We start from the raw sequence: 21,834 nt of genomic DNA, 5'->3' as shown, positions 1-21,834 counted from the left end.
TTGGGTGAGTGCCGAGTATTTGGTTGTGTATATGGGGTGGGAATGCACGTCTGTGTCCGTGTGCGCCTGTTCGTCTGTGTCTATATGTCAGGTTGGGTCTGAGACTCAACCTCTCTGGGTACATCTCAGGCCCTCTAAAGTACGGAGGCCTATCTCCCCTCACCACACTCCCTGCCGGTGGCTGATGCCCTCAGACGTTGGTGTGTTGGTGGTCCTTGTCGTCTGGAGCTGGGCGCTCATGTATGTACCGGCTCACTCCTGGTGGTCGATTGGCAGGGCCTGGCGCCTGTGGCCCGGCTGGGCTCCTTCCGGGGGGTGGGATGCCCTCAGGTCTCTGGCCTCTGGGCCCGAAGGTCGGTCCTCTCTGGCACAGCTGGCTGCCGGCAGAGCCCGCAGGCACGCCACTGCAACCCCCTCTGGCCTCTGCTCCGTAGCTGCGGGGTGACCTCTCCTTTGGGGCTCTACTCAGCTCTTCCCAGGAGGGTGGCACGGTTCCCCCCCTTTGGTGGTCCTCCTCGCCTGGATCTCCTCCATACCTGCTTCATATCCATACCTGGTGGACGGGGCTGTGGCCCCCCCACACTCCCTAGCAGATCGTTACATGGAGAAACCTTTGGAATGCAAGCATGCTGATCCACACAGGTATGCACACAGGTGTACACACGGGTATTCACAGACGCGGACTACAGCTTTCTTGGCTGCTGCCTCAAAGCACACTGTGTGCTGTCTCTTGCGTGCTGCACAATATCGTTTATTATTTAGTATCTACTGATATCTACTGCTAGCTAGTTTATTGTGATGGGGCTGTTTTTTTCTTATTATGTTGCTCTTTGTTGTTTGCTTTCTCTTCTGTTTTTTTTCTCCATACAGGTGATCCAGGTGTTTTTTTTTTTGTTTTTTTTCTTTCTTCCCCCCTTCTCACCGTCTCTTCTCCCCTTTGGTTTTCTTTCTCTCCCTCTCTTTCTTTCATTCTTTCTCCCTGTCCTATCCCCCAGTCATGTCTGTCCCGTTTGTAGCAACTGAAAATAAAATAAATTCATAATTATAATAAAGGTCAATCAAATGGACCAATATGGCAAGGCCATGATGATCCACTTTGTAAAATAAATCCGCTTGGCATCTTTCTTGGCCTTAAGACAACAATTCTGATGGCTAAAGATCCAAACGGGACACAAAAAAAAAAAAAAAAAAATTTCTTCAGGGTTACTTTTACTTCATCTCTGAAACAGACTTCCTGTTAGTATTCAGACCAAGTGTTTGTCAGTCATTCTTAAATTGGTTTCTTACACTTCATTAACTGTCCTAGTTAATAAGGGTTTTATGTGAAATTTTTCAAAAAGTTTTTTGCTTAAAAATGCTTTACTAACTTACTTATAGTAAAATTACTTTTGGAAACATCTAACATATTGTTTAATAATTCTAATTAGCTCCCTTTAAGTGAGAAGTGCCTAAGAAAATTCTAACTATTTGTATGTCGGCTTTCAGTACATTTCCTGCCAGTCAAAGTTCTCATTTATGTAGAAGGAATGTTTCATTTCTCAGTTCAAGCTGTGTGCGTTGGATAGAAATTGCTGGTGTTGGTAATAAAGTTACTGTTACAGTACTTGGAGTACTGACTGTAGCTGGAGAGCTAAGTCCTCAGTTTGAGTCAGATATTAAAATAAAAATAGTATGCTGTCAGTGGAAAGTTATTTGCCTTACACAACTTTACTGCGTTATTTTTTAACCTTGGTCTTTACCCTTAATTGTTATTGTTGGGGAGGAACTCTGATAAGAGAGTTGGACGTGATAAGCCTGAGAGAGATACTTTTGCTTGCGTGTCCTAAATTTTTATGCTTCGCCTTGTTCTCATAATTAATACACAGGTTATGCAGATGAAATTATATTCCTTTCTTATCACCCAACTTGTCCTTTTTTTCAGCTTAACAAAGAAAAATTTTGTAAGAAATGTAATATTAATTAAAATGACAACCAGTTCATGACAATTCATGTGAAATTTAAGATTAATGTTTAAAAAAATTTTGGAATTTTAAAAATGTATCAGGCTGCCATCCTGTTAATGTGTCTGTTTAAAAATGTGCACTGCTGACCTACAGATTTTGTTTTTCCTTTATCTCTGCTTTATTAGAATTTAACTTCTTACATTCTGCACTCTAAAGCATCTTCAATCTTAAAAGCCTCTCCTCTACTTTTAACATAAGAAGACAACACATTACAGTAACTGTAGCATCAGTTCATTGGCTCCTAGAATACAGTTCAGTATGCATTAGTAGTTTGTCCATTATTATAATACATAACGGACCCAGAGCTAAGTCCATATATGCATTTCCACCTGGAGACAAAAAGAAAACCTTGGTGTACTCACAGGAGAAAGCTGTGGGATCCTCTGACCTCATCCTGTGCTTTCTGCCTTTATAATCTCTGCAAGGGACAAACTCCACCTGACCTTTACTCATTAACAGAAAGATGTGCAGCAGAGCATCAGGCTGATTTCTGAGAAATGGTGTAACTTCTAGAAAGTTGTTTTAGTGAAACCAAACTAACAGTCTGGGCAATAGTAATAAAAGCCACTGTGGTGCTTTGAGCTAAACGCTAACAAGACTCCTGCATCACAACAAGAAACCTGTGGGTTTAATCTCGATATCACAGAAGATCTTTCTGTGTGGATTTTGCATGTTTTCAACCTGTGCCAATAAAAGCTTCCTTTAGCTGCCTTTTATTAAACCCCAATTCTTTTGTCTCCATGATAAAACAGAAAACCGACAGCTGCTGAATGAGCCCTCATCTGGGACTCTCCTCAGCTCTTTCTGGGACAGTGGCGCGGCTGCCCCTCTGTGGGTCTTCCTTGGTCTCTTGTGTTCTGGGGGCCTCTGGATGTCTGGAGTCTTGATCTCCTCCATACCTGCTTCATGCCCTGGAGGACGGGGCTGTGGCCCCCCCACACCCTCTAGCAGATCATTACATGAAGGAACCTTTTAAAAACAAGCGCGTCCATGCTCACAGGTGTGCACACGGTAGGTGCTTTGAGGCTCCTACCTCAAAGCACACTGTGCGCTGTCGATCTTACGTGCTGCACAATAATGTTTAATATAATGGATTGGATTTATATAGCGCTTTTCAAGGCACCCAAAGCGCTTTACAATGCCACTATTCATTCACTCTCACATTCACACACTGGTGGAGGCAGCTACAGTTGTAGCCACAGCTGCCCTGGGGCAGAAGCGAGGCTGCCATATCGCGCCATCGGCCCCTCTGGCCACCAGTAGGGTAAAGTGTCTTGCCCAAGGACACAATGACCAGGACAGAGAGCCCAGGGATCGAACCAGCGACCTTCCGGTTACAGATATGCTTCCCAACCCCCTGAGCCACGGTCGCCCCAAGTATTTAGTATTTACTGTTATATTCACATAGATGATCGTGATGTTGTTTATTATGCTGCTCTTTTTTTTTCTTCTGCTTGTTTCCACTTGTTTCTCAACAGGTGATCCAGGTGATTGATAGATGTATTTTTTGTCTGCTTATTTTGTTGGTTTTTGGTTTTTTGCACTTTATCCTCGTCCCTCTTCCCCGCTCTTTTTCTTTCCCTCTTTCTTTCTCCCTTTTCTTTTCCTCATTCAAGTCTGTCCCGTATTTAGCAAGTGAAAATTAAATAAAATAAACAATAAAAGGTGAATCAAATAGACCATTACGGCAAGGCTGGGATGGTCCATTTGGTAAAGTAAATCCATTGGGCACCTTTCTTTGCCTTTAGACAATAATTCTGATGGCAAAAGAGCCAAACGGGACAGGCAAAAAAAATAAAATAAAACAATGTTGCGCAAGTGAAAATATGCAGACCGAGTAACATTATTAATATGTGAATTGAAAGTTAGAGTACTGCCGAGGATGACACCCAAACTTTTCACAGAAGAAGAAACGGAGACTGGCGAGTTATTGATAGTAACAGAGAAACTGTTGGTCCTGGATAATCAAAGGAGCTTGCAAAGAAAAGCGTCTGGACTTCTTTAAGTTACTTGAAGACGTTTCACTTCTCATCCAAGAAGCTTCTTCAGTTCTGAACTGAAGAAGCTTCTCAGTAGAGGGAAGTTGGAAGGCAGAAAAACAGTGTAATTGTTGGGTCTGTGTTTCCACAAGCCCCGCTAGTTCTAGAGACTTATTCATCATGAAAGAAAACAAGACAGTCAGCGATTGATCGATTACTTGCGCAAGGGAGGCCTCGTCTGTGTCCACCACGAAAATTACCCCAAATCCAGCCTCCTCCTGCTGCCTTTTATTGAGAAACAGTTCACACAGCAAAGCAACGCCCCCATGGTTCCAAGACAAGGCATTGTATGTATATGTGTGAACTTCTGTATGCATGTAAGAGTAATGTTGCTGGTAATGGTGTTGCGGTTCTTTTTTGTTTTTGGTTTTTTTGTTTTGTTTTGTTGTTTTTCCATAACTTGTGTATCTGCAAATATACACATTCTGTATTTTTCATATGAAAGAAACTATACTGTGGTGGGGCTTGCTAATTTCTTGTTTTTGATTTATGTATGTTATGTTTTGTTTTACTTCATATGTTTCATATGTTGTTTGTTTAATTTAAGACAAAAAAAATTAAATGAATGAGAGGTAAAACTTGAGGGGGTAGGGACAAATAAGTAAATACTTCAGCCTACTCCTTTTCAAACAAATAATGGAATGAGATTTTGTAATGATTGTGAAGGCACATGTTTGAAATGTTTGAAATAAAAATGAACTGAACTGAACTGAGTGTGTGTGTGTGTGTGTGTGTGTGTGTGTGTGTGTGTGTGTGTGTGTGTGTGTGTGTGTGTGTGTGTGTGTGTGTGTGTGTGTGTGAGACCTCCTGCTGGGCAGAAAGCAGGTAAAAAAATCTGGTGACCTGAAAGAAGAATTGAACAATGAAAACAGTATCTTGGTTGAGTCATCTTTTGAACAGATAATGGTGGAGTAGTAAGCAGTTTTTGTTTGATTAATACACTCCTTATAATACGTAATATGATTATTAAACATTTCCTTGTGGATATTCAGACCAGTTTTCTTATAAAGGCGTTCGAGTCGTCGGCCTTTTGCTTTCAGGAGCCTGAGTTCAGCTGTGAACCAGGGTGCTGACTGAGATACAGATGATATGATATGATACAGATTTGGTTTTGAGTGGGGCAACAGATCTTAGAATACTATTGAGACTAGAGTTATAATAGGAAACTAAGTCCTCTTGGGTGAGCAGGTTATGAAAATGCAAATGACTAGAAAAAGCAAAAGAAAGAGTATCAGGATTGATTTTCTTAATATTCCGAAAAGAAATGGTACGAGGGTTCTTGGTTATAGAAAAGGTCATTTTGACATTGAAAGACAGAAGCAAGTGATCAGAAATTAGTAGTTCATCAGCTTAGTAGTCCAGAGCAACAAAATAGGTCCAAAGTATGGCCCTTAGTATGAGTAGGGAGGTTTATATGTTGTCTAAAGCCAAAACTATTGAGGCAGGATGAGAAGTCTTTGGTGAGAGGATGATCACTGTTATCCATATGACATAAGTCTCCCAGGAGTATGATATTAGGAGAAACAGTAGCTAACATTATGTGTTAATAGACCTTTATGCATTTAATCATACTTGTTATTAATCTTAGCTTGCCTCCACCAGTGTGTGAATGTGAGAGTGAATGAATAGTGGCATTGTAAAGCGCTTTGGGTGCCTTGAAAAGCGCTATATAAATCCAATCCATTATTATTATTATTATTATTATTATCTTTGGCTCTCTGGTGTGACAGTCTAAACACAGTCGTTAGCAGGGTGTTTTGTTCAGCTCCAGCCTTGAGACCGCAGCTGGCGCTGAAGGGGTCTCCGCATGAAGCGATGGTGGTTTTTACTTTAGTGCGAACAACCCATATGAATTTCAAAGCTGTTCTAACAGTCCGGCCACATTTGGAGGAATTTGGACAGCCTTCGTCGCGTCACTGTAACTTGGACATAGCTACAATACCGGAGACTGCTTCTTCTTCTTCTTTTGCGTTTAACGGCAGCTGCCATCTTCTGTTTCAGTCAGTTATAACACTCTTAAATCCTACTGCTTATTCGTGCGTCTTTCAGGATCTTACAAAGCTTCAAATAATGCACTGAGTATTAAATTAATCGGTGATGATTTTGATAGTCGACTAATCGTGGCTGCCCTACTCTGGACAACGGTTTTTGTCATGTAATTGGATTGCACTTTGTCAGGCCTCTACCCTAAGGCCTGACCAACTTGGGTGTCCCACCTGAAGGCTAAGCTTCTGCTGGTCTAGCTTTTATGGTCACTAAGGCATGCAAACCCCCTGACCATGTTAAGGTGGCAACCCATCAGGGGGAAACCAGAAAAGCAAAAAAACAAAAAATAAAATATTCCTTCCTTCAGATTCTAACAACTAAAAACATGACATTGACCTTAATTGGATGGCCTATATTGAATAAATGAATATATACATATATATATATATAAAAAAACAAACACCCAGCACGCCCCAGAGGCCTGGGAGCTTGAGGGTCCTGCAGTATCTTAGCTGTTCCCAGGACTGCGCTCTTCTGGACAGAGATCTCCGATGTTATTCCCGGGATCTGCTGGAGCCACTCGCCTAGCTTGGGAGTCACTGCACCTAGTGCTCCGATTACCACGGGGACCACCGTTACCTTCACCCTCCACATCCTCTCGAGCTCTTCTCTGATGGCCACTTGGTTATGGCGTTCCATGTATGCCTTGCCTGCTAGCATCTTGCACCCTGCTGTTATGTGCTGGATTGTCTCTGGGGCATCTTTACACAGCCTGCACCTGGGGTCTTGCCTGGTGTGATAGACCCCAGCCTCTATGGATCTTGTGCTCAGAGCTTGTTCTTGTGCTGCCATGATTAGTGCCTCTGTGCTGTCTTTCAGTCCAGCTTTGTCCAGCCACTGGTAGGATTTCTGGATATCAGCCACCTCCTCTATCTGCCGGTGGTACATACCGTGCAGGGGCCTGTCCTTCCATGATGGTTCCTCGTCTCCCTCCTCTTTATTGTGTTTCTGCTGCCTGAAGTATTCACTGAGCACTGGGTCAGTTGGGGCCATCTTCCCAATGTATTCTTGGATGTTCGTTGTCTCAGCCTGGACTGTGGCAAATAGCAATGCTTCTCACCAGGGATTCACATAGTTCCAGATTCACACAACAAGAAGGGCTAACTACCTGCACCTGTGCTTATAAAGGGGAAAGCAGCCCAGCCCTGCTTGTCAGTTTTCATATCCTCCCTGGTGTGTTGGTCCACCAAGGTAATGTGATCCATGAACTGTGGTAAGGTGGTGGTGTTCCAGGGTAGGATAGCAAAGCCCTCTTTTGCACTTCTTCCATGTACAATTTGGCCACAGTGGGTGAAACTGGGGGACCCATGGCACATCCATGTTTCTGCCTGTAGAACTGAGCCTCGTATATGAAGTAGGTGGAATGAAGACACAGTTCAAACACTCTTGGTCGATGCTGAGAGCGGTCCTGCTGCTGAGGTTGGGGTCATCCTGTAATCTCTTACGAACTACCTCCAACGCTTCAGTGACTGGGATGCAAGTGAAGAGAGATGTAAGATTGTACGAGATCATGGTTTCATCTGCCTCCATCATGACATCTCTCACCTTCTCGTGAAAATCCAAGGTGTTCTGGATGTGGTGTTCAGAGCTGCCTTTCACCATTCATTCAAACCTTTCAATTCAATTTTATTTATATAGCACCAAATCACAACAGCTGCCTAAAGGTGCTTTATATTGTAAGGTAAAGAGCCTATAATAATACAAGGAAAACAGAAAACAACAATCATATGATGCCCTATGTGCAAGTGCTGTGGCGACAGTGGGAAGGAAAAACTCCCCCAGCTTTTCCTTCAGCAGAACCAGGTTCAGGGAGGGGCGGCGATTGGCTAAGGGTGTGTTAATGAAGAAAGGACAAAGACATGCTGTGGAAGAGAGTCAGAGACTAATAACAAGTATGATTCAATGCAGAGAGGTTTATTAACACATGTTGAGTGTGAGGTAGGATTCAGGGTCACCTGGTCCAGCCCTAACTATATGCTTTAGCAAAAAGGAAAGTTTGAAGCCTAATCTTGAAAGTAGAGATAGTGTCTGTCTCCTGAATCCAAACTGGAAGTTGGTTCCACAGAAGAGGGGCCTGAAAACTGAAGGCTCTGCCTCCCATTCTACTTTTAAATACTCTAGGAACAACAAGTAGGCCTGCAGAGCGAGAGCCAAGTGCTCTAATAAGATCTTACAGTGCTGTGATTGCAGCCAATCCCCAACTGATCAATGTAATAAAAAGCTTCATATTAATGATCAAGAAACTGTCCTCACAGCCCATTGTCAGTCATGTAGGTAAATGCACTGTTTATAATGTTGGGGATGAACAGAATCAACTTTCTGGGATCAGTGTCTGAATATGAGCTCTCGAATTCAGTGATTACTGATCCTCTGCGGAGGCTCCAGTTTAGAAATCTTTGTTTCAGGTATCAAACCACAAAACATCCACACAATGAATAACAAGATGAAAAAATGTAAACAAACATCATTTACACAGTAAGCAACCAATTCAAACTTTCCATTCACCCCTAAAACAGACTAACCTTATACTAAAATCGTATCTGGACCTGGAGCCCAAAAGTAAAAGTACAGTGGTGTGAAAGTGTTTGCCGTCTTCTTGATTTCACTTTTTTTGTATGTTTGTCACTTAAAAGTTAGAATGTGTGGAAAAGTGTATAAATTACTTTGGAGTTTTCTGATATCACTGAATTCTGCCTCCTGTCACCTCGCTCCTGTCCTGAAATTTGTCACCTCACTAAAGGTGACAGTTACCGAAATGCAACCGAAGTCCAAGGACAGCAGATCCTGCAGGAGTCATGATCGAGGATGCACAGGTGTATGTAAGCTGTCCTCTAATATGTGCCTACTTCTTGTTTTATATACTGTATACTCCTCCTGTCTCTTACTTATTCCTATGTCTTATTATTTATATTTTATTCCTGCACAGTAGGTGTGGAGCACCCACAATACTGTTGCACATGTACGATGACAAAGAAGTTCTGTTGTACACGTGTTTTTAACTTGAGCATGTAGCTGAAATACAGAAAGCATGTAGGGTGAAAACAACCCATCCTCTGTTGTTGTTGTTTTTCACATCAAACTCTGATTTGTTATGGCCCACAGCTAGATTCTGTTATTTCAGCTGTAACAGTTTCAGATGCAGATGTGTCAGACGTCATATTTTACTGACAGCTCTTTAAATTCCTCATCCTCACCTCCGCTCAGGTCTCTGGTGGGAGGGACTAGGATACGAGGAGAGGAGTCAAGAAGTCAAAGACGTGCAGAGTTGGAAATGAAACTCACGGGAAAACAGAAGAATGAGGGAGTAGCACCATCTCACCTGTTTCATCCTCAGCCCTGCAGGATCCTGCCCCATTTCTGAGTTCCCAAAACTACACACCCTCACCTCCTCACCTTGTTTGTTTTAGCAGAGGAGTCACATGCACATAATGCCACTATCAGAAACTTCATGAAAACATAAGTTCAGTATCACTGACGAGTTTAAATAAATGTGTTTTCCACTTCGTGTTGTAACCTCCCTTCATAAGCTCTCCACAGAAATATTATAAACGTAGTTTTTTTTATTTCAGTCACAGGACGCCTGAACGAAGGAGCAGTTACACTGGATCGTCGCTGCAGCAGGAAGAGAAACTAAGAAATGATCTCAGGGTGAGAAACATTTCAGTGATAAATATTTCTTTGGTAATGAAGCAAAGTGGTAATAATCTCGTGAGGAGAAGAATGTCAGGAGCATATTTTGTAGTCCATCTCCTGGAAGTTGTAGCAGCAGACACACATCATGTGACCTCTGCGTCACATGATTCAACACTGTAGCTTCTTTTGTTTGCTTTTTTCCCGCCTGTCCTGTTTGGTTCTTTTTGATCAGAATTATTGTCTAAAGGCAAAGAAAGACACCCAACGGATTTACAAATGGACCATCCCAGCCTCGCTGTATTGGTCCATTTGATTGACCTTTGTTTTTATTGTTTATTTTATTTTCGGTTGTTACACACAGGACAGACATGAGTGGGGGAAAGAAAAGGGAGAAAGAAAGCGAGGGACGGAAAGAAAAACAGGAACGGAAGAGGAACAGTGATAAAGGGCAAAAAACAAATAAGAGGTGGGGGGACAAAAAATACATATCAATCACCTGGATCACCTGTTGGATAAAAAGAGAAAACAAGCAGAAGAGAACAAGAGTAATAGAATAAACAACATCACAATGATATATGGGAATATGAATATGAATTATTTGAGCACTTTGATTGGCTACACATTATTTAGCTTACAGGAAAAACAGGATGATAAATGACATAATTCCTTTAATTGTCCCATGGCTGTTACTGAGCATGTGCAGTAGTAGCTCTTATCAGTACAGATGTGCTGTTTGTCCCTTATAATCCAACCTAAACCTTTGAAGAATCATAACTTCCTGTTGCACTTTTTCAGACTTTTTTGAAAATGATCATTTGATTTAAGAGAAACATTTTACTTTCAGAATGATAAAATGTGTGGCAGCTTAGAGTTTTTCCAGTTTTATTTACTTGCTGCAGAGGAAACAACATGTAACTCAGAGTTTGGACACATGGGGGCAGCAACGCTCCAAGAATGAGTGGAGCTGAGAGGCAGGAGGAGGCAGACAGCCTGCAGAGGAAGAACCAAGAGCACACGTCCATGTAAGAGAGCAAGAGACGGTTTAAAGGTTTAAACTCAAACTAACCAAATCAAATCAAAAAGTGTTACTTCAGATATGAATGTAAAAGATTCCTGTGTTTAAACTGTAACTTCAATCATTTTCTTTGCTCTTGAGCAGAACTTTGAGTTACTATTCTAATGTTTATGCATATAAACACACAGGCTACGTGTTTCTGTGAACCATCAAAATTATAAGAACCTCGACCATCCATCCATCCATTCTCTTCCACTCATCCTTGTCAGGGTCGCAGGGAGGCTGGAGCCTATCCCAGCTACCATAGAGCGAGAGGCAGGGTACACTCTGAACAATTTGGCAGTCACAGGGCTAACACACAGAGAGAGACAACCACTCACACTCACACTCACATCTATGGGCAATTCAGAAATACTAATTAACCTAACTTCACTAACTGCATGCGTTTGGACTGTGGAAGTGAGCTGTGGTACGTGGAGAACCCACACAAACACAGGGACAACATTCAGCCTCCACACAGGAAGGCCCCAGACAGGTGGTGGAGTGGCTGCTCAGAACCTGCACCGATTAAAAAAAATATGATGAATGTGAAACACATGGACTATGTGGTGGATATTTATCACTTTTATCCTTAAATTTCTTCCCCTGGTGTCAAATATTTGGAATATTTCTTTATATTTCTGATTTAAAATGAAACACTGGTCAGAAACAACACTGAGTCTCTGTGTTGGACTCGCTGTTGTGAATATGAGCTGAATTCAGGAGGCTCAGATTGAGTTCGAGGAAAATCAGATGGATAATTAACGATAATCCTCCTGAATGAATCAGTTTCAAACCTTCGGTTTTGCCTCAAGAAACCAAACTTCATGTACAAATTCATCCTTTCCTTCATCTCTTTGCAAAATGATATTCTGAAACATTCTCCCTGCATTTAATGTGCTTTCAAACATTTTTATGCAAAAACAATAAAATGACAGTTACTCACACAGAGCTCAACTCATCTTATAAAACGGTTTTTAAAAACCTTAAAGGTAAGTTTGAGTGAATTCTGTATCACAGCGTACTCACACAGTATTGAATCGCACCAAAACACACATGAACTGAAACTATAATACTTTAATCAACAACAAGTTTCAGTGACATCAGGTGGGTTTTCATCCTTTGTTCCTTCATCAGTGTCAAATTCAAATATTTTGGAGGAACTCAGAGTCGAAGATTCTACAGCAGGAAATCTGTCTGCTGGTCAGTACCAAACACCACAGTGTGTGACTGGGAGTGTAAAGTGCAGCTAAATTAAAGACCATCATGTTAGATACACACTCAACTGCTCATTAATACAAATGTCTAATCTGCCACATGATAAAGACACAGTCAGGACGACCTGCTGAAGTTCAAACTGAGCAGAAGAAAGGGAGAAATGTGATTTAAGTGACTTTGAATGTGGTGTTTTTAGCAGACAGGCTGATCTGATTGGATTTTCACACACAAACATCTCTGAGTTTGTCTACAGCTCACACAGGCCAGCGTACGGCTGCAACCACGATGCCTCATTTTGATTCCTGCTGCAACATTCACACGGTTTTCTTCAAATTTGTTGTAAACATCAAAGCATGGATGCATCCTGCTTGTACCAGTGTTTCAGGCGATGATGTAACATCATGGGGGATTTTTTAGCACACTTCTCAGTACCAGCTGAGCATTGTTGCTGATTGTGTCCCTTTGTGACTACAGTTTGCCATCGTTGATGCTTCCAGCAGGAAAACACACCACAGTTCACATCATCTCAGGCCGGTTTCTTGGTCATGACGCTGATCTCTGCACCCAAACAGCCTTCACAGCCAGAGGAACGAGAGATTCAAATCATGGATGCTGGTGTGATGATGTCATGATGATGTCGCATGACCACAATCTGTGAGGAATGTTTGAGCTCCTTGTTGTTGCTGAGTGATGAGAATTAAAGCAGCTCTGAAGGCAAAACAGGTCCAACCCAGGGCCAACAAGGTGTACCTAATGAAGTGACCAGAGTCTATTTCACACAACTTCCCATCATCCTCATCACGCCGAGTAGTGAGTGCCTGTAAAAACGATGAAATCTTGCAGAACAAGCAGCTGGAACATAAATCAGCGTCTGTTTCTGCTGTGATATTATTCACAATAACATGGAAACTGTGTATTTATCACACCTGCTGATCCTGTTCAGGTGGACTGAACAGTTTCACTGAGACCGACGTGTCTCAGCCTGTGGCCTTCATCGAGGTCTGAAGTCTGCCGAAGAACACAAAGTGAAACTGAGAAGTTCTTCTGAGCTCTGCAGACTTTCTGCTGTGCAGCGTGGACGTCGGTCAAACTGTGTCTGAAGAAAGAAATGATTAAAAACACAGAAGACATAAATACAGCTGCACAGAAATGATGTGACTGCAGAGCTGGTTTACACAGAGACCACATCGTGATGCAAACTGGTCTCCATTAAACAGTGAAATGATCACAGGGAGGAATAACAAAACTAACCAGCCAAACTAGTGCGTGTTGTTTACAGAGGCTCACTGGTAATTTAAGGGATTAACTCAAATTAACTAACTCAACAAGCAGGTTGTAGCTGCAGACGTGGGATCTGTGTATTTACTGAAAAACCTTTTAGATGCTTGAATATTTCAGTTTTCAGATTTCCTGCTGGGCTGGTGGATTTAAGACGATGCTTCAGTGTTTCTGTGCAGCAGGAGGCTGAACGTGGAGCCGCCGTGTGCGACGATCTTTTTCTGTTTCGTCTTCTTGTTTTCTGCTTTCTCTGGACTCGCCTGTTTGTGTGAATAAATCTGTAAAAACAGCCCAAAGCGTGCCAACAGTTTGTGAAACAGTTCATCTCCACCTACAGTCCAAGGGTGTGTCTCCTCCACCTTTGTGTCTCATTGTAAAGGTAAAATAGTTTAAACACACTCACCTCTCACAGCGTTTGTTTCTAGAAACCCATCAGCTCGTCTGATGACACTGAACAGTTTACAGGTCCTGTTTCCATCTGCCAGTCTCTGCAGCTGAAGTTTGAAACCGAAACAGTAACTTTGCTCTGCACACAGACAGTTTACCTGCATGCACCCAAAGCCTGCTGAGACCTGATTGGTCAGTGTCGTCTGCAGAGTGGACAGAGATGTCGGAGCAGAGGTCTGTGTGTGCTCAGGGTTTGGGGCTGATTGAGGCAACTTCAGGTTTAATCCAGGGTACATCGCCATGGTAACCTATCCTGCAGACCTGCTCTGCTCCAGGCCCGGTTATGTTCAAGATTAGAGATCAATATAAACAAAAGCACTGACCAATCAGGTCCCTGGAAATCCATTCGTTCTTGCAGGAAGAGCTCTCAGACCCGAGCGTGCAGATTTTAAGACGGTGTGTTTTGTGCAGTGTGACTGAAGTCGTCGTCTCTCCCTGATGAGCCTCAGTGTCTTTAATCTTCGCCTTTCTCATGCAAACTACTTTAAGTTCCTCCATCCTTCTGTGAAGCGTCACACTGCGAGATAATCCTGAAACAGGGACCTCGAGGCTTCTGGTCGTTGGCTTTATTTAAACTCTCTGAGCAAGCCTGCTCACTGGTTTGAATTCTGACTTTAGTTCTTTATTGTTTAACCCTGTCGGGGTTACAGCTGACTCACTAACGCAGAATAAACAGCTAGAATCAGATCTTCCTGCATCCGAGCCTCTAACAGCAGGTTGACTCATCGAGTTTGATCCACTCTTTTTGTTTTAGACATTTTACAAAGACTTTAATTCTAAAATCTACTTTCTGTTAATGTTCAAATTTAACCTGAGACTAAAACTAAATGAAGCCTGAATCTAGAGCTAGACCGGTCTCCTGGGACCAGGTGCATGTTCGGAGCTGAATGACAGAGTCGTGATAGCGACACACTCAGCTGGTTTCTTTATTTACAGCCTTTGTCGCTTTAACTGGATTTATTTAAATATCATATATAATACAGCACTCAGTGCAGCTGTGTTACTTTCAGGCTGTATCACATATTTAACATCTTTATAATTCTCTAATATTCCAATTTTATGCTCATTGTTAAAATCAGTCACTCAGACCTGTTCATGTTTCTGATTGGTCGGATGCTGCAGGCCCCGCCTCTTTCCTAGCTGGATTGATAAACCCTGGGTTGACTTATAGCGCTGATAACCTGTCAGGTGACCTCTTGGCCTGATAGCTGAACTAAAGCAATGTGGAAAATAAATCACAGGATTTTTTTTCCTTTGTAATTCAGGCTGCAGGTAAAACTCAGGTTAGAGATGAGGACGGCTTCTTTGCTTTCATGGTTGGGACAGTTGCCTCAAACTGAACTGAAGTGAATAAAAGATGGGCGACAGATAGTTACAGGTAAACGTGCAGATTTAGATATTAGATGGACGAGCGGGATCACAAAGGCAGGAAGGGGAGGATCCGGATGAGACAAAATAAAAAAGGAAAGATGAGAAAACAGAGCCTGAGAGCTGTCAGGACTCTTACACAAGTATTTTCATGCTGCTTCAGTGATACTTTTACATAAGTAAAGTATCCGAATACTCTGTACCTGGTTAAAGAAGTCATGTTGATCACATGACTCATGAGAAAGGTTAAAAACTGCAGACACAAAAAACACCAAACACACTTAAAGACCTGATTACTTATACAGAGAAGCATCAGCTGATTCATAGCTGAGCTGCTGCAGCAGTAATAACTGTAGTGATCACAGTACTGTAATAGTTGTAGTACTTCAGTACTTTTGTAGTATTTCAATGAATCAAAGTGAATGAAAGTAAATGCCCATGCTGCTCTCTGATTGGCTAAAAGCAGCATAACCTCCAAATAAAACGAGGTGAACCTGCAGTTCAAATTCCTCATGCACAGATCTGATTGGATAGTTTATGGTCAGGCGGGAGTGTGGAGAGCCAATCAGCAGGGAGCTGATGTTTGTAACCCATAGACGGTCAGACTTCATGTTTTCAGCCTGCAGCTGAGATCTGATGTCAAGTCAGGACTCATCTGTGAACAACACACACACACACACACACACACACACACACACACACACACACACACACACACACACACACACACTTGCAGGTCTCTGAATGAGTTTCAGAAACAACAAATTTCAGTTTTAATTTGAAGTCATTTCTGCATGTTAGCACCTTTTGGCACAAGATGAAAGATGCAGCAGTAGGGAAGCTTCCATGTATCCTAAAGGAGGGAATGAAGGAAGCACTGAAGCTCTTTTCCTCAGTTTTAGAGGATTCACAGAGATACTTGAGCTGGTTTGGAACCTGTTTGATCCTGAACAACATCTGTAAAAACGCAGAATGAGTGAGAGTGCTCAACCAATCAGCATCACTCAGCATCAGAAATCACAGCTCAGCTTTATATCATCATAAGTCAAGTCAAAGTTTATTTATATGGCACATTTAAAAGACTAGTGTACATCAAAGTGCTTCACAATAAAACTGCAATGCAGACAGAACAAAGAAGAAATAGTACAATTATACTTAAAATTGCATTTATATGGTGTAGTGCAGGCTGAATGAAAGTCAAACTAACTCGTTTCAAAAGTTAAGTTAAACAAGTGTGTTTTTAAACAGGATTTGAACGATTGAATTGATTCTGAAGTACGGATTTTGACTGGGAGATCATTCCAGTCTAGGGGCAATGATGGTAAATGCAAGGTCACCTCAGGTTTTTAAACGAGACCTTGGTTGCATTAGGAGCAGTTGGATTTAGGACATCAGTTAAGTAGCTAAGGGCCGGGTTATTTATTTATTATTTATTTACATTTTAAAAGGGAGCAGAAGGATTTTTAAATCAATGCGATATTTGATGGGAAGCCAGTGTAGGTTAGCGAGGACAGGGGTGATGTGCTCATGCCTTCTGGTGCCGGTTAAGAGGCGTGCTGCCGCATTTTGGACTGACTGCAGGTGCTGAAGGAGGGAGAGTTGGAGGCCCAGGTAAGGAGAGTTGCAATAGTCTAGAAGTGATGAAGGGATGGATACGTTTTTCGAGTTCTTTATGTGGAAATTTGGCGTAATTGATGGAAGCTGTTTTTTTTAGCACAGTGGATACCTGCTTGTTTCATTTAAAAGAACTATCCATGAGCTCTCTGAGGTTTCTGGCAGAATGAGAAAGGTGGCTGGCAAAAGACCCCATTGTATCAGTTAGCTGGCCCAGGGGAACGTGGCTATCAAAAACAATCATTTCTGTTTTGCTTTCATTTAAGATAAGCGAGTTCTGGGATAGTCGGTCTTTAACCTCCCGCAGACAGTCGAACAAATGCGAGAGCCGAGACGAAGCATCCAAATTTAGAGGAAAGTAAATTTGGATATCATCTGCATAGTAGTGATAGGAGATGTTATGTTTTTTAAAGATGAGTCCCAAGGGTAGCATGTACAGGGAGAACAGAGTGGGGCTTAATACGGACCCCTGAGGCACACCACAATCAACAGGGGCAGAAGAGGAAAAGTATTTCCCCATGGTGACAGAGAAGGATCTGTCTGATAGATACGATTTAAACCATGATAGAACATTACCTTCAAGGCCAACTACATGTTCTAGCCTTGTTAGGAGAATATTATGGTCCAGCGTATCGAAAGCAGAAGTTTGATCTAATAAGACTAGAGCCACAGGGCGCCCAAAATCGGCAGCTGGGAGGAGATCATTAAAAACTCAATAAGGCTGTCTCGGTTCTGTGACGGTTTGAATTCAGATTGAAATTTGTCACTGACACCATGTGTCTCTAAGGACTGAAGTTGCTGGTGAACTATTTTTTCTAAAATTTTAGACATGAAAGGAAGAGATCGGCCTGTAGGTTGAAGGACTGTTGGGGTCAGCGTTGCTTTTCTTGATTACAGGTTGTACAGTTGTGTGTTTGAAGGCAGTCGGAGCACAGCCTGATGACAGTGAAGAGTTCGTTAGAAGTAAGATAGAGGGATCGATAGTAGTCAGAGCTTCCTTAATAATGCGGGAAGGAAGCGTATTAGAGCTTCTCATAGGATCAATTATTTCTTTCAGAGTCGAAAAAGGTACGGGTTCAAACTATTGAAAAACCCCAGAGCATTCAGAAACTGGGGTTTGGTTAACTGCTGGTAGATATGGTGCCCTCAGTGCTGAAATTTTATCTATAAAGTAATGTAAGAATTCTTCACAGAGAGCCGGGGAGGCATCCCTCAGGGATTAATAACTGAATTAAAGATTTTAAACAGAACTTGAGGCTTGTGACTGTTGTTAGCAATAAGTTCAACAATAAGAAGCTTTTGCAGTTTTGTCAGTCTTCTGATATTTTGACCGGCAGTTATGCAGGATTTCCAGGGACACTTGAAGTTCGTCTTTTCCATTTCCTCTCGGCTCGGCGACGTTCACGCCTGAGGGTGCGAGTGGATTCATTCAGCCATGGTTGGTAAGTGGGCTTGAAGCGTTTAGCCCTTAATGGAGCCACAGTGTTTAAAATCGAGGCGCATGTTGAAATAAAAGAGTTAGAAAATTCATCAACCAATATAGCTGAATTACAGTAGGTATCATAAAAATGAATCTAAAAGAACTCAACAGAAATTTAAGACATTGTGTTGAACATCCTGAAGACTGATTTTTATTCCTAAAGAACATGAAAATAAAAATAAAATGAATGGATGGGTGTTCAAGAATATTCTGGAGCTCCATAACAGCTTCTTATTTTCAAACACTCTTTAAATGCAAAATAAAAATCTCAGAAAAAAGACCACGGCAGCTTTTTGTCTTCTTTCCTCTCATAAAACAACCTCCACATTCGTCAGGTGACCCTACTGAGGGGTCCGACCCATGTGTTGGGAACCACTGTGCATGCAGACCGGCTCCAGCTGCAGCAGCTGCAGCTGCAGCTGTGATGCATCATCAGGCAGCAAAACAAAGTTTGAAGTTTTGGAGGAAAACAGTTTGAGCTGCTTGCAGAAGCTTTACTTCTTTACTGATTTAGAGCTTCTGACAGAAGGCAGCAGACGACACTACATTTAATGTGACCTCCTAATCATCCTACTACAGCTTTAACTACAACATGAATAAATATTTCATAACATTTTAATTCAAATATTTTTCTCTTTTCTTGGAAATAATTTTGGATTTTTGACCTTGACGAGAATTTTTCTCATTTTTCATTTTTTACAAATCAAATAATCAGCTAAGAATTATTCAAATGAGAATATTAACAATCTATAATTAAGAAAATTCATCTCTGGGCAGGGTTTGCACAGAAGGAGTACTTGTACTTTGCGGTATTACTACTTGAATAATCTGACGGCTTCCTGCACTGCTGGATAAACAGGAGGTTAAATATTTCCGCCTGTGATCTCGTCTTATCTCTCCTCCAGCATCTGTCGCCCTGCAGCAGCCCCCCGGCCGCCGTCACTTCACAGTTTAAAGTGTTTTTTTAAAAAGTAAAAGAAAACCACCCGAAACACTTATTTCAGTGTAATTCCGTGTCTGACACATTCAGGTAAAAGTGCGTAACCTCCTCACAGCTTCCTGTCCTCCCCCCTCCCTGCTGCAGAGGTGGGCCGTTCCCTCTGCTCTGCTCCTGTGTGGGACGAACCATGTGAGAGCTGCGGGGGTGCTGCTGCTCTGCTGCGTCAGACCACCTGCTGAGGTAAGAAGAGATTTCAGGTTTTCAGCTCACAGACTTGATCCGGTTAGAGAGCCGCTGACTCTCACCGACCTGCAGGACGACTGGGACCAGCCTCACTGGTGTGACTGGTGTTTACTGCGGTCCTTAAAGACGCGCAGTCTCAGATATTTACAACTAATTCTATTTAAGGTCATTTACGCTGAACGCAGGGGCTGTTCTCCTGAAGGGGGCGCTGGAGTAAACAAAATAAAATCAAACTAAATAGAGTAGAATAGAGTAAAAAAGTCATGATTATCATTTATGGAAAATTTAAGGGAATTTAAAAAATGTCACAATTTACAAGAAAATAAAGTTTTAATATAATATTATAAAGAAGAATGAAGTGCAGCGAGAGTGCGAAAAATATATGAAATGTAAAAATGTGCAGCCCTGACACCTATAAATATAATAAAAATGATAACTTACATATGTCAAAAATAGAATTCATGAATAATAAATATTTCTAAAACATGTCTTCATAAAGCAAATAGTGAACAATGTGTTTTTGTAACGGATTTTTAAAAATTCACTGATTTTATAAGACATTTTACTTAAACACAAAAATTAAGGAACACTTAAACACTGCTAATGATTCACACCTGTGGAGCTCACCTGTCCGTGCCCCCCCCACACACACACACGTTGCCATGGTTTCTGTGATCCTGTGGGTGTAATGAAGCCGCTCGCTGTGTTTTTGACATTCCTGTGTGGATCTCTGCACTGCAGGCTGCGGCCGACATGACTGAACACAGATCAGATCCTCCTCCGTCCTTCAGGCTCCGTCATGTTCGACTCGCTGTAACACACTGACGGCAGACAGCTGCAGCTGCTGTGCACAGGTACACGAGTGCTATCAGCTTCATATACTGACAGCATCAGCACACATGAGAAAATGTGCTTCCACTGCAGCGCTGTGTGTAGCAGTCTGTGCCCGGTGGACTGGAGCCTGTTCTCCTTCCTAAAAGTTTTTATACCTGCAGTCCAGCAAATCTAAGTGTCAAAAAGCTGCAGTTCCTGTAATGTCCACCAGAGGCTCCATAGACTTCTATGTTTACCGTTTTAATATTAGAGCAGAAGTAGACATGTTTACAGCCTCATAAAAAAACTTTTTCACCATTATTAGGGGTGTGGCCTATTTGACTGACAGGTGGATGGTGACACAGGTGGCTGGAGCTGCTAGCTGTCGGCTAGCTTCACCTGAACTAGACCTCTGCACCATGTTTATGCTGTTGGAGCCTGTTTAATTCAATGATCTGACCAATCATATTACCGCTGTGAGGTTACTTGTACTAACTGGTGACAGCCATCTTTTAAATACAGTCTGTGGTGAGGATGTGAATCTGGAAAAATCTGTAACATCCAAAACAAAAAAACAAGAATCAAAGAAGTAATCATAATTTTAATAAACATTTCTACATCTTCTGGTTCATTTTAGGCCGTCTTAGATCATTTTGACCTCCATGTTTAAACTAAGACTTCACACTCTACAGCTGGTTTGGGCTGAGTTGGTATCTGGAGCTGGAGATGTGAAAGAACGTAGATGCAGTAGATGCAAGCTGACGTCTCAGAGTCCTCTCCTTCTTGATCCTTCCTGTAAAGAGAAACTCATATGATCAAACACACAGCAGCAGCTTCATTAACAGCTGTGAGAGAAAGCCTGGGAGAAGTGCTCTGGCCCTTTGCTCGATTTCAAATACCCCAAAATACCCAAATATTGACAGAAGTGTGAAAATTACAAGCACTCATTATACAAGCTGGTCCATTCATGTTGTCGTTTTGGTGGTTATTAATATTTTTTCACAGGCTTTGACACAAACGTGATTCCCTTTCTGCTCGGCTGATGCTGTAAAATAAATGTATCAAACTTTAAAATGAAGATGACTAAAGACTGTCTAAGGAAGCGCATCATATCAGAGTTTATGATGTTTCCATGCGACTCATCTGGGTTCACATCAGGAGCTAAATGCACGGAGGGCAGACTGCAAGAGTAAAATCTGAGCAGAGGATTAGAAATCAGCTTGTGCTGTAACTCATTTAGTGAAAATTCAGACTAACACCATAAATGGTTAATCTAAAGTTCTGAGAATGGGAAGAGCTCACAGCGACATCTGAGGACATGTTAACTGCAGCCTTGTTAAAGCAAGAAAACCCACAAATATAACACAAAAAGCTCAGAAATGTCTGAAGAACTTTTTGTTAGGTTTGTGTGAGATTTGGATGATGAGTCAGAATGAGTTTGTTTTCTTTTTAATGTGAATTTGTATATTCTGTTTGCTGGATGTGGAACAGGAAGTGCAGCTTTTTAAAAGCCTTATAAACCGTGCAGTACCAGAGCTCGCCTCTAGGGGTGCTGTTGTATTCATGTTCATGTTTTTAATGTTGTCTAATGAATATTGAAAAGTGTCGGGTTTCTGTTACGTGTGCAAATATCACTGAGCTGTTTTAGGGAGCAGTTT

General features: G+C 41.9%; 1 protein-coding gene across 1 annotated transcript in view; it reads right to left on the bottom strand.

Moving 5' to 3' along the window:
* Nucleotides 1–21,834, bottom strand: part of LOC308412932 (cytolytic toxin-alpha-like) — a 141,413-nt gene that overhangs the window by 65,209 nt on the left and 54,370 nt on the right. The window lies entirely within an intron of this gene.

Source organism: Rhamphochromis sp. 'chilingali', assembly GCF_963969265.1.
Source record: "Rhamphochromis sp. 'chilingali' genome assembly, chromosome: 16".
Classification (NCBI taxonomy): Eukaryota; Metazoa; Chordata; class Actinopteri; order Cichliformes; family Cichlidae; genus Rhamphochromis; species Rhamphochromis sp. 'chilingali'.
Note: the sequence above shows the minus strand (reverse complement) of the source record. Positions and strands in the feature narration are given on the sequence as shown.